The sequence below is a fragment of the Patagioenas fasciata genome, chromosome Z (assembly GCF_037038585.1).
Source record: "Patagioenas fasciata isolate bPatFas1 chromosome Z, bPatFas1.hap1, whole genome shotgun sequence".
In the NCBI taxonomy this organism is placed as follows: Eukaryota; Metazoa; Chordata; class Aves; order Columbiformes; family Columbidae; genus Patagioenas; species Patagioenas fasciata.
In genome coordinates, this window is record NC_092560.1 from 60,515,958 (window position 1) to 60,527,152 (window position 11,195).

Consider the following 11,195-nt stretch of genomic DNA (forward strand, 5'->3'; position numbering starts at 1 on the left):
AGTATGTTTGGGATTGGAAGGGACCTCAAAAGATCATCTAGTCCAATCCCCCTGCTGGAGCAGGAACGCCTAGGTGAGGTCGCACAGGAATGTGTCCAGGCGGGCTTTGAATGTCTCCAGGGAAGGAGACTCCACAACCTCCCTGGGCAGCCTGTTCCAGTGCTCTGTTACCCTCACTGAGAAGAAGTTCTTTCTCAAATTTAAGTGGAACCTCTTGTGTTCCAGCTTGATCCCATTGCCCCTTGTCCTATCATTGTTTGCCACTGAGAAGAGCCTGACTCCATTCTCGTGGCACTCACCCTTTCTGATGCTGATTTGGAATTCTCTGTAGGGTTCAGTGTCAGTTCTGTTCCTTTATTAGACCTCACTGTGAAAGTTATCAATGTTGAAATGGTGTTCACACCTAGGAATAAAGAACCCCAATAAGCACACAGAGCTCATTTCTTATTCTAGCCTTTTCCCTCTGTTTTGACCATAAACTCTGCATACCTCTTTTCAAACCACCCATACAATAAAGTGCTCATTTTTAAAATGTCTTGTACAGTGTATCACAGCTTTATTTCTTATGCAATACTCAGCAGAACAATGTAATGCAAGTCAGAAAACTGACACTTCAATGGTTCAATACTATGAGTAAAATTCAGTTATGAGGAACATTCATGTTACGACTATGACATTTCACTAAATACATGATTTATCATAACCAGTCTCACCTGACTCCTGATTCAAAAAACCCAAAGATCTCCCAAAACAACTGAATGTGCAGTATCTTCTAGCAAGGATCAATGCCTTTTTTTACATTTAAAACTATACAGTTGTTCAGGTATCTTCAGAGAATGATCACCTCTCCTTTTGTCTTACAGGTCAGCAGTTCAAAACTAGCTTGTCTCAGCAGTAAGTGAATGCTGTTACCTTCAGAAAAGTATTCACTGCTCTATATAATGTACTATCAAGTCTTGTTGCATTCTGAGATTTTTACACCAATACATTATTGTGGTATATGGAGTGCAACCATATTGCATTATGTATAGATAATTTTGTCACATTTTAAAACTACTGGAATATTCCCTTTTAGATATGCCCTGTCTAAAAGAAGAAACAGTAAGCTCAGAAAAAGGAAAACAGGCATAGGCTGCTCATATATATTTGAAAGAAGATGGCTTTAAAATGAAAGGATAATGGGACTAAATGTATGAATGTCCAATGCGATAACAAAACACAGTTTTTTCTGCAGTATCGAAGACAAACACAGACAAGGGAACTGCCGTTCAGAAGTGCATTCACAGTGCCTGCTAACAGGGACCAGTGAGGATGGCTCAGCTCCCAGCATCCCAGTGTCCTGTGTCCAGCCACAGTCAGGCTGCAGGGATGTTTGCTGCAAGGCAATGTACCTCTGTTGTTTGGAGCTGGCATTCAGGAGATTCACAATTTACACTGAATATTAGGGGAAGATCAAGCTCCCTTGAGAGTGCTGGCTGTACTCTGAGAAGATTTCTAGTCATAAATAGAGAGGAAACTAGATGGCGTGCCAGGAGCAGGATATTTCTCTAGCTCATTAGAGCTCATGTTCAGACATGCACTTGCCTAGTCAGACAGCGTAAATGTGCCCAATGTAAAGTGCAACAGAAAGTGCAAACCAGTCATAACAAATCCAGTTTTCTAATTTATCCTTCTAATGATAAATTCTTGTAACAAGAATTGAAGAGAAGTCAGAGAATAGCAGATACTACATGATTTTTAGATGAGTGTTACTCTCAGTTGTTTTAGAAGGGAAAGTTTTTTCTTAGGATGTAGTAGTGATTTCTATTATAGTTAACACACCATTTAATTCATGGAATCATAGAATATCTCAAGTTGGAAGGGACCCATAAGGATCAATGGTTCCAGATATGTACACTTTTCCTCTTGTTAGCTCAACAGAGCTTGCGGATTTGAAAAACACAAACTATGATTCAAAGGTATGTTTAGTAGATATTATACTGTGATAAAAGTCACTATTTCCCAGCTGAGCAGAGATCATAATCTTCCTCAAAACATCATAGCTGCCACCACCCATCTACTCTCTCAACTCCACTGAATCCAGTGGAGTGGCAACTCAGTACGTAGCTATCAGCAGTGATGTTGCCTAAGGATAATGAGGCAGAACCTAGAAAGAGGAAGTTTTCTTTCCTGCAGAGTTGTGCCCCAGGGCAGATTACTGTTGTATGTGAAGGGAAACTAATGACTTGTCATTATCATACAGAAAGTTCAGGTTTCTTGTTTTGCTTTAAGCTTGATTTGCATATTCCTCATTAGTTTATTTTATATAAACATTGCTTGTTTTGGATATGTCTACACTATCTTGCAGATACAGACCCAAACCTGCACTCAAGTCCAAGCTCACCCACGCCAGAAATGCCTGGACGTTGGCCTAGATTAGACCATTCCTAATAGGACACTGAATCACATGCTGCCATTAAGATGCCAACCACATTCATGATGGCTCTCTGATTGGTGCATACTGACAGTGGGAAGAACTTCATACATGTTTCCTACAAGCAAGTTTTTTGTGCCTGTAGTTCATGATCTGAGAATATTCTCCAGACAGTACGTTCCCTCTATGTCTATGTAGGAAGATGAGTGAAAAAAAAAATACTATATAAACTTAGCATAAAGGATGTGATAGTCACACTCCTTATCTCCTCTTCTCCAATAAGAAATACAACAGATGATTGTACTTCTTCATTCAAATTATACTCAAATGCATACACACACAAAAAGGCAAAAGCTGTTGCAGGTAGGTAACACCGAGAAACAAACATGCAGATGATAAACATTATTTTCTAGTTTCTGCTGTTAGAGGGAAAAAGTAGCAAACACTGTACAAAGGTATTATCTGTATAAGAGACATAGAAGTGCTACTTGATAGCACTGCTGCTCTCAGTAGAAATCTTCTGGAAAAATGATTGCTCAGTTCCCAGAGAAATTCAGTCCTTTTGTGAGATCTTGCCCTTTTGTACTTTTCTTCCTTTTTAAAAGCACAGAAGTTTAATTTTTTGAAATACAGTGGATGCCTGTTCAGGACTAAATGTGAACAGTCATACTGTGAATCAGATAGGCTGCATACTTGGCATACACACAAAGAATTGGAAACGGTGATGTTTCCGGCTTCAGTTGACTTCAGGTTGCCATTACAAGATCCTGTCTCTTTTGAAAAGCTCCTCTTTTGAAAAGCTCTGAGTGTGTTTTTTATTTTTTTCGTGTTACAAAATGTTACACAGTATGTGCTTTAGGGAAACGTGGACAGGAAAAATGCCCCACTTTCTTCTGACACCACCAAAAAGCACTCAAAAAAAGATTCATTTTAGCAATTTGAAAAAAAAAAATAGTGTGAAATGAGGTAATTGAACGGTCATGACTCAATCTGTTAGTGAGATTACATTAAGTGTTGTATGAACAGTATCATATTCCTCGTTACAAGCCCCCCTACAGATGGGCTTTCTTTGCAAGGATCTTTGTGTTTCAAGTAGTAACACCTGTATTGCTTCTACCCAAGATATCACAGGACATACTTTAAAGATCTGCTAAAGAGTGCAAAGGTTTTCAAGAATAAGTATGTATCTGAAAGGGGAAACTGACAAAAAAAAAAAAAAGAAGCAATAAATGCACACTTTTTTTCCTACTAGAAAGGAAAGATATGATTCATGGAGTTTCATTAGACAGCACAATTTCTGCAGCACACAACAGCTGCAAGAATTAATGTACTGTAATTAGAGCTGCCTTAGAACTGGTTTCTCTTCCAGTGTTCAAGGATAGGGCTCCAGAGAAGCTGTAGAAATAGTGATGAATTATGCTGCACTGATAAACTGGGATGTATTAGATGATGCAGGAGCTTCTTCCATACCTATATAGGATCATCGAATGTTTTTTGTTGGAAGAGATATTTAAAGGTCATCTAGTCCAACCCCCCTTATCAAGATTAAGTAGAACAGTGACTAAGAAATGTGTATGAAAAGAGGATCATGTCATTTCCAAACACTCTAGTCACAGATTTCTGACAATGACTTCTGCAATCTGGATTTGTTAACTTATTTTTCTATTACTAAGTTCAATTGAAAACTTACTGCATGGAGGTTGTGGTCTCTGTGTGAAGTACAAGCTATTTAATGATTACTTTAAAATAAGTAATTAACACCTGCACCACCCCTGGCTTGATGCATTGTAACAGTGAGGCACCATCATCCTCAAGGGTGTATTATCAAGAGAAGAAAAAAAGCCTTAAAGTATTTTAGAATTAATAAGCTTTGTTTTAGCATCTTTGTGAGAAGCTTTAAATAATTTTATGAAACCTTCAAGCATGTTTAGAAGTGTGTACCAACAAGGAACTGTAACTGAATTTTTGTTTCCAGTTTGAATACCCCAGGATAGTTCAAATGTAGGAGTGAGCACAGCACTTTTACAGGAAAGCTGGGCAATATTTATCCGTAAAGCGCAGAAAAGACACCTCTGTAAGAAGCTTCAGTTTAAAAAAATCACGTTTGTCCTAGCCAATATACTACACTAACTGTTAAGACCAGGATGCCTATAACCATCAAGGCCTAGAGATTTACATGAAATTCCTTGCAGAAGACAGAAGATAATGAATCTGTTGCTCAACAGCAAATTTTCAGGCCACTTGTACTTGGAATCTAATTTCCAACATAATGCCAATGTGTAAAAGTGCTCAAACGTTTCCTTGCATCAAAATCACCATGGTCACACAGCTGTCTGCAGTCTTACATGCTCACTTTGCAACCTATGCTGGGTGTTAGAGGTGGCAACTCAAATTCTTCCCAAGCCAAGTCCAAACATGCTGTCTGTACAAAGGGCATGGCTTGCTCTCTCCTAAAACAAAGAAGAGCAATAAAATAGGTCAGCAGGGAACACCTCTGACTTTTTCAGTGCACCCCCAAGTATCCCTTTCTATCAACCCAGCTTTATCCTGAGGAATCAAAAGGAACCTGGCACAGGGCAGAAAAAGCTAGAAAAGGAACAGTCAAGTATAACACTTTTCCTGGGTTATCTCAGGTGAACCACTGAGTGTCTCACTGGAGTTAGTAATACCCACAAGGCTGATGTGAGGACAAACACATTACATGTTGCCAAGCATGGGAATAATGTCCACATGGAAAGATTACATTTTCCTCTGACAGACTTGTTTCAAACTCTCTAAGTCAGTCAGAGGAATAAATGCCTTCTAAACAGTCAGAATGACCCAACATCCTCAGAGCAGACTGATTTACATTTTTCTCTGGAACCTCATTTTCCAGTAAATAATTATGCAACCCTTAGCAAAATTATTACTTATTCTTCTTACCTGATTTATTTAAAAACCAAACAAAATGATTTTTTTCTTCTAAAACCCTCTCTTAGCATTACTAAATAAAGCTTGTGGCTGAATTAATCAAAATGCAAGAATTAAACTAATTCTTATACAATAAACTGAAATTCTACAATACAGTTTACTATTGGTTCCAGTAACTCTCATAACCAAAAGGTGAAACAAGCTGCAGAGGAATCTGCAACAATGAAGAATGAAAATATGCTTTTTTCCCTGGCATTTTTAAGGTTTCTAAAACCTGAAATTAACTTCATAGATCAGCCATGATAAGTTGATATCAGTTATTTTTGAAAAAAAAATTACCTTTGTAGATTTTTCACTACTGGTGTGTTCTCCACAGTCTTTATAAGGAAGCCTTTTTTTTTTTTTTTTTTTTTAATTGTTGTACTGAAAGGTAAAACTCAAAGAGGATAAATTATCTTTGCATGATACTCCCCCATCTGATTGAGTGCAGAAATACTTGGAAATACATTAAAAATTGCTGAATCACACCTAAAAGCAAAAACTACTTATTAGCATACCTTCTCACTTTGAAATTCACATTCTACACACTAATATATTTTAGGCTTCTTTCACTTAAAAATGTATTTTTAATGTATTTTTTTCCTGGAAATGTATTTTTTCCTGGATATATTTTTTTTCCTGGAAATACTGATAACATTGTACAAGTTATAATATAGCTCTGATGAATTCTTTGTGGAAATGCCTCGCAGTACAAATCTGCCGTTATAAAGTCACCTCCAGAAGTTCATCTTTGAACCCTTCTGCTGTGACATAAGCTCCACTGAAAAAAGCATTTAAACTCCATTCTTACTAGTACCAAACAAAATTTATGTATTAATTGGTCCAAGAAGATGGCAGTCTCATACCCTGGCAGTTCCTCTCTCACAAATCCCAGTGGACACTTCTGACGGGGCAGTTCACAGCTCTGGATGAAAATGTTTCCTGTGTAGCAGTTACGTGAATAACATTTTAGGCATCAGAGAAGTGACAGGATTATAATGCCTAGTCAGACTGAAAAAGCCTATCAGGGAAAATGTTTTTGTACAAATAAATATTCCACAAATTCTAGACATGCAAAGCCTGACTCTGGATACTTACTGCAGACAAGTTTCTGTTGGAGTTCTGGTGGCTTTCCTTCCTTCATATGAACTCCATTTGCTACATGTTGTTTCCGCTTCTCCAAACAAAATGTTTGCAGACTGGAAAACAAATCAATTTCTGAAAGAAACTCTGCCACATGTGAAGAACTAGAAAGGTTTGCATGCTCTTTTGTTTTACAATAGTGTTTTCTTTTCCACTCAAAGAAAACTATCCCAGACCACCTCTCTCTGGTTTGACATACTTTACTTTTTTTTTTTTTAAGTACTAAGCTATTCAGTTCTTAGTTTGCATAATTTCAGAGAGTATTTAAATGGTTTTGTACATGTTACATAAATGTTACATTTGAGTGCGTTAAAAGGTGTGAGACTTACCATTGTGGTAAATCCCGACAGTGAATTTTCTTTTTAACAGAAATAGTATGGTACAAGAAACATGGACCCATTCCTGTACTGTGCAGATTCCAGGGTACATGTGCTTACACTGTCTTGGATGGCACAGTTCTGCCAATGTGTATGCAGGTTCTTAAGTTTTAGGAGAGTGAATATTCATATTCACTCAGAGTCACTACCGTTGGGTATTCCCAATGCACATGGACTGAAGTCTCTACCTCTGTGCTGATGAGGACAGGGATGTTTCTTACCTGCATTCCACAAAGTTATGAAGTGATCAAATAACAGCATGGTTCTTCCCACTGCAGTTCTTCAGTTTTGGCTATGCAGCCAGTGAAAGTGCTGAAGATAGTATCACAGCTTTTGCAATATTTTTTCTTCTTTTCTTTTTCCTTATCCCTTCCACACAGTTCCCATTTCTGGAGTTCTTCTATTTCAGTAAAATTAATAGCTTTCATTTAAGACATAAAAGAATTAAAAAGAAAAACACCAGTAAAAACTGTTTAAAACCTCACAATTTCAAAATTACAAATAGCAGTTTTAGTTACATAGCTTTCCCCACTTTTTTTCCTGAACCCCTCTTTTCTATTTCTAAAATAATACATAAAGACTAAGGGAAAAACAATGTTGAAAGTGAAAGGATGCTGTTAGAGGCAGAGTTTCTAAATTTTACTGAAGTTGACTAATAAATACATGGAGTAGTGTTTAACTTGAATGACTCCCTCCACCAGGAATACAATCAATACAGCTTAGGCTACTTTACTTATTACTTATTTTACACTGTCTTATCTTTAGTTCTTATCTTTAGCATTACAAACATATTTCAAAAAAACAAAAATTCAGATAAACTAATTTTGTACCAACTACCTGAAAACAAAACAAAACAACCACAGCAGAGGAAAACCATAGAACAGGTCACTTGAATAAGACAAAGTCTACACTCTGTCACCACACCCACAAAAAAATGGAAAAGCATCATTTCATGTAGCACATGCATTACTTCTCCCATAAGAGCCTCACATAGCCAAATCTCACTAATGTAAACAAGGCCTGTTCCACCAGATGACTTAGTGCTCCCATGTGCTGCTGCAAATAATTCAGCAAATAATAATTCAGCACACTGGAGAAAAATTTTCTGGTATAGTTTATTCTATACAAGGCTTTTCATGATTTTTTATCTTTGCAACAAATGAGGAACTATTTTTAGAAGTTTGAAAGGTTGGAAAATGGAGAAATCATTGGGGGGGGTGGAGGGGGGGGAAGACTTTCAAATGTGATCTTCCTCCTGATATTAAAGCAGTAGGTGAGACTGCATGTCCTCAGCATAATCACAATTACACAGAGTAATTGTTCTCACATTGTATTCACATCAGAGACTGGCTTACTTTTTCCAGGTACATTACTGTAATGAAGATACTGCCTCCCTCAAAATCTGATCCTGCTTGAGACATTTAAAAATGTTTTCTGCACATTTTGAAGCAACAGCTTGCAAAACAAACCCTGTGATGGGGTGGCATGCATTCGCATCACAGTGAACTTTATTTCTACATTAAACTAACAGATTGTAGAAAATTATTTAGATGCATGTACAGAAGGTTTCAATCGAAACTGTGTCTTAAACACAACACTGTTTATTCATCATATTTTCCATTAAAAATGTCAATTTTGTTCAAGCTTCTGAGGAGCTGGGGGGCGGGAGGGTAGAAAGGCAAAAAGAATTGTTTGCCAAAAATCTTACCTTACTGATGTTCAGCTTGCCACTTCTTGATGATGGTGTGTTTCCTGTGTGAACAAAGTCTTTCCTGAGCAGAGCCATACCACATAATCTGAAAGCCTGCACAAAATCAAATCCTACACAATACCAACTGATATTTTATCTTGTATGATCAGCATTGCCAATCTCAATAATTGGTATTGACCTAAGATTTTTAAGAAATATATTTCTAAATCACTACAGCCCAAATTTTTATTTCATCTACAGCTCAAATCTTAGCAAGCAACATTAAACATTTGATAAATGGCAGAATTCTCAATAGAGATCATAGGCTTATTTTTGTAAATTGCCTCCAATGAGGTGGGAGGAGATAGTGGGATTTACAGCCATGAATCAGTATGCAGACATCACACAGCAGGCAATTGCAGAGTATGCAGATTGCATAATCTGGCATGTAATTTTAAATCCACTCAAGAGGCCAGTTTAGTTAAATTCTTCAAAGAGAGCAAGCAGAAGATAAATGTTTGGGGAAGACAACAGAATTCCATTTTGTAGTCTTGTACTAGCATTCAATATATCGCTTTGGTTTTCACAAACCCGTGCATTCTGCATTGTTCTTTTATTTTATTATAACCTGTTACAGTAGAATGAGGAACCCACGTAGACGTCGTATAGCCATGTTTTCTGGCACACCTTTTTGATAGTGGTCTACCAATTAGTAACACATTATCTCCAGCCTTGCAAAATTATTTCCTGGCTATGCTTGCAAGACTTATATTCTACATTGTTTCTCATATTTCCCACTGTTTATTTTCATACTTTTCCACTTAAAAAATTCAAAAGCATAAGCAAATGTTGTCTCCTTGCTAAAGTTCCTTGAATGTTAAAAAAATCTAGCCAGTGTCTAATAAGGTCTTAATGATTCAGCTTCAGATCCTGAAAGCTATGAAACACCATCCTTAAAACATATTTGAACTGGCACCTCAAGAGTTTTTGGTCCCTTTTGACCGCTTCTTCCTTTTCTCTGTTCTTCTCAAATACACGTTAGTTTCTGTTTCACAATTTGAGTGGATTTCATAAAAGCAAGCCTCCAGCCAAGGAAACTGCTGGATCAGGTATATCCTTTGGTTATTTTACTGTTTTAGTTATTAACAGAAATATTAGAATGTCAGAGACTGGGCTTTGAGAACATACACTTGGTTGCCGGAGAAAAGGAGCTGTAAAAGCATGAATTACCATCCAGAATTTTCTTCAGCCAAAAATCAACATCTCATGGCAATTCTGCATTTACTTCCCTTCTGCCATTAAAACTTTTGGCAAAGATCTTTCAGGTGAATAAACCAAAAATTCCCAGTATCAGAAGTTTTATTAAATACAAAAGTTATCTTATAAACCAAAGTATGGTTCAACACATGAATCCTTGTTTCAAAACAACTGTCACATTTGCCAAGTAATTATTATCACGTGAGAATGTCCAAGCTGCTCTCTGGAAGTGAGGAAAAAGGATTAGCTCTAGGGAAGAAGAAAAAATGCTGGATGTTAATAGATGGAGCAGATTAGTCTTAGTATGTGAAGTTTAAATAGAGATATTTTTCCTTAAATTCCTGGTTACTCACCAGTCAGTGTTTCTAAATGCAAGCAAATATGATAGCTCTTGTTGTTGTTTGTTTTTAAATATCCAACATTCTGGTTTTTATAGTTTGTGATCACTAAACTTTTAATCTCTTAAATCTCACTTCTACACTTTCAATGATATACAAAATCCAGAAGTAGTACCTGGGAAATAATTTAGTACTAGCATATTGTGATAGTAAGGCAAAATTTGGAGCACTGAAACCCTTAAAGGCTGTTTGGTTTCTTTGTTCCATTGGTTACTCTAAATTCTGCTTCCTCTTTTCCTTTCCTCCTTCTGCTGCATTGTGACTTCTGTATCTCATACCATGAGTATAGGAAACATCAGCTCCCTCTGGAGTAGTTTAATTATTGTTTATTCCCATTCAGCATTAGATAGGTGGGGGATGTACCATTAGCAGATGACAAGTCCTGAAGAAGAGTTGAGAAGGAATCCTGCAAAGGAATTAATTGTGTCTTCAGACTGCTTTGATGCTCTATCCAAGATGACTTGGTGGAAAACAGAAGCCAGTCCTACACAGGATATAATGCCAAGTCACTCAAAGCAGTCTCCATCAGAACCTCTACGATTTCCACTGAGCAAGGACTGATAAAGCTACAGCTAGGTCCCAGATCAAAATGTCCTAGCAGCTTCACTCCCACCAGCTGGCAGAGTTTAGCCATAGGCTTGTACACAGACTTACCCAGCACTAATCCATCCATGTGGTTTCCAGGTGGATAAAATATGTCTTACCAAAAGGTGCTGTAGACCCACCTGCTGAACATAGGGGTTTATAGTCACCCATTCCAGTAAGAGCTACCTGCAACTACAAACCAGCCCCTTAATATCTTAAGGCAGTTGATGTGCTCTTTTCTTACCCACCCCCAAGATAAGTCTTTTCAGGCCTAACTGGTTCAGACAAAATGGATTTCAAACTCCAGCCCATTTATTTCCCATTAAAAGCTGAAGATACTCTGCCATTCCTAAAGACCCTATCTCAATTGGATTTTCTCTCAG

At 37.3% G+C, this 11,195-nt stretch overlaps 1 long non-coding RNA gene across 1 annotated transcript; it reads right to left on the reverse strand.

Moving 5' to 3' along the window:
- Window positions 1–304: 304 nt before the first annotated feature.
- Window positions 305–8,865, reverse strand: LOC139826492 (uncharacterized). The gene is made up of 6 exons (XR_011736586.1): window positions 8,591–8,865; window positions 7,104–7,303; window positions 6,461–6,561; window positions 5,663–5,851; window positions 4,759–4,863; window positions 305–403 (listed from the first exon to the last, which is right to left on the reverse strand). It is a non-coding gene; the product is annotated as an uncharacterized lncRNA (long non-coding RNA).
- Window positions 8,866–11,195: the final 2,330 nt, after the last annotated feature.